Genomic DNA, 2,863 nt, shown 5'->3' with positions numbered 1-2,863 from the left:
GCCCAAAGTTACAGGGCAATGGAAGGAACAGAGGGCAAAAAGTGGGCCAAGAAAAACAGGGGACAGTGAGGGGAACAGAAAAAAAAAACGGGCAGATGGACATGGGGAGAGCGAGGGGAACAGAAGAAAAAGTGGGCACAGGCAAGTGCAGGCTGCGGGGGAAGACAGACAATCAGCAGTCACTGAATAACAGATGGCAATACAATAAAGGCAATACAATGAGTTGCAATGAAATACAGTGAACACATGGTGAAAACAAACCTACGTCCTACCACTGGCCACCAGGAATGAGGCGCAGGTGGAGGCGGGCCTCGAACTTCAGCAGCGGCAGCTGGTGCAGGGACACACAGGTGGTGCTGTGCGGAGGGGGAGCGACCTACCTGGTATGCAAATAGCTTTTCGCAAATGTTGGGGCGAACCTCTATATGTTCAGTTAGGACTCTTGTTTTGGTCTCGGGAGATGGTGGTAGAACCGGAGTGCAGCCTTATAGGTGGTTCTGGCGTCTGCATCGTGATTGGATCTCCATTTTCTTTCTAGTTGTTTGCAGTGGCATTGGGTTCCTGGAGGTAGTCTGTAAACCAGCCGGCCTGTTGGTTGGGTCTTTTTTATTATATTTGATGGGCGCGAGTGAGTTTGCACGGCTCTTGATCCACTGGTCGAAGTTGGTAATTTGAGCAATCCTCAGTGGTGTATAACACAAAAACACAGGGGGTCTAGCAGCCTAATTATGTAGCTGCGCTGTCAATCCGAGTTACCAGAATCTCAAAGTGTTTGAATCACATGGAGACAGCATATTCCAACAGAAGGTGAACACTATGTGTATAGGAAGAACCAACACAGTACAGATCATTCACAATTGGTTAACAAATCCAAAACATTTAGCAAAGGGTTACCATCAAATTGACTAGGTGATCAGTCCTATCATCTGGCCAAACCCAGGTGTAAGTTAGGCTAGTCCCCTGATCATTGGGACATCAAGCGCCACACCATTCGTTGCTGGTAAAGGATTTGGTCCACCAACACAAATGAACCGTCAATGATGGCTGATCTTTGATGGTTGAGTGAGTAATAGTGCAACAAAATAGTGACTTTAAAATAGGATGATGTGTCCACCTACTAACAACTTTATTCTGTGGCCGAAAAACACCTCCTAAATAAAAACCTAGAACAGTGCAAAAGAGACAGTCAACAAATATCTGTCTTATAACGGGCCAACATGTTTCTGCCTAACGGGTATTTCATCCCTTGGCATTCGTCAGGGCCTCTGTTCTTTGACCTCCCCCAAGACTCAGATGGGAGCTTGAGGTACCGACGGAGAGTGCAGGCCTCGTAGAACCTGAGCAAGGTCCAGGTGAGGTGAGGTCAATTCCCCTACCATGAAGGAAATCGTACTTCCTAATTGATATGGAGGGCTAATGTCTCCGGTTGTTACAGGTTGTATTGTATTCAACCGTTTTACTTACTTTTTCCACTCTGGTGGTGGTGGTGTTTCTTTTTGTTTTGATCCAGCGCCCCTATAGAAAATTTGCCATAAGCAACACTACCCAACTCCACAATACTCACCATTAATCATAAATCATTCACAAGGCCCATAAACTAACATGACATATTTTGAGCAACTGAATCATGTGACCTAATTAATAAAACCTATTCACAAACTATATACACATTTTATATACAACTGCAGTATAATGATCTCAACATGATTATATAAAACTTTGCATTTAATTAAGCCACTTAGGCAAATGGATCTGCTGATGGTAATGACTTGCGAAATAACAAGGCCAGCTTGTCTTTCAAAAATCTTATTTATTAACTATTTATTCAAGGAAAGTGCATTTTATTATAATCTTTTTATTCAAGCATCATTATTTAAGGATTAACAAAAGGTTTTGACAGTCTCAAGCAAATCAATTAGTATATTTCAAAGATGAATAAACAGTTTTCCATCACCTAAGCCCTAACGTCCCTATCTAAAACTCACTTCACCTAAAAGAATAAAGTAAAAGACATTTAGCCCTATTAATCCTTACGTGCTCCAAGAAAGTCCGTCAGCACGTCACGGTGTCAGGAGAAGATGAGCAGCAAGCGCGCCCTCCCTCCCAGGGAAACGGTTTTTATACCTTTCTAACTAACTAATCTAACTAAAATGAATACTTTTCTCTGCCATTCATAATTCTGATTGGCTGTCAAAACGTCAGACCACATAATGTCATCATCTTTTCGAAGCCCAGTTCCGACTCTCTTAGAGTCTATTGTCCCTTATTTTCAAGTCACGCAGCTTCCTCCAATTTGAAACATTTGTAATAGTCCATCCGTGACTTCCTTAGCTTGACAATCTCTCTGCCGGTTTCCGACCTTGGCTTAGTCTGGCCAAAAGCACGAATAGTTCATCGTTCAATTAAACTTGAATTCTTTTTCAAACACGACAAAAACTTTCCACACTGGGCTCTTGCTTTTTCTGAGCAGGGCTTCGCCAATCACCATGTTAAAGACATACTAGGCCTCAAGCCTTTTTCTCAGTAACTAGTATTCAAACAAACACAAAAGAATAATTAATGCAAGAATTAGAAATCATTCTGTTACCCACCCACCTTTGCTAATTATTAACCCATTAATCTATGTTATCTAGCAGAAACAGATGAAGCAACAAACAGATTTGTGCACATTTAAGACAGAAAAACAAAACATAAGCACACAGAAATAAGCACATGCAATTATAAAACAGCCGCAATTAATTCTGACAAAGTCGAGAGACAAAATTAATTTATTATTTAGCACAAACATGCATTTGCAACAAAAGGCACATATATGAGCACATATATTAGTAACCTGCGTGTATTGATCTGCGATTTTAATCTA

This window comes from Lissotriton helveticus, chromosome 1_2 (genome assembly GCF_964261635.1).
Source record: "Lissotriton helveticus chromosome 1_2, aLisHel1.1, whole genome shotgun sequence".
In the NCBI taxonomy this organism is placed as follows: domain Eukaryota; kingdom Metazoa; phylum Chordata; class Amphibia; order Caudata; family Salamandridae; genus Lissotriton; species Lissotriton helveticus.
Note: the sequence above shows the minus strand (reverse complement) of the source record.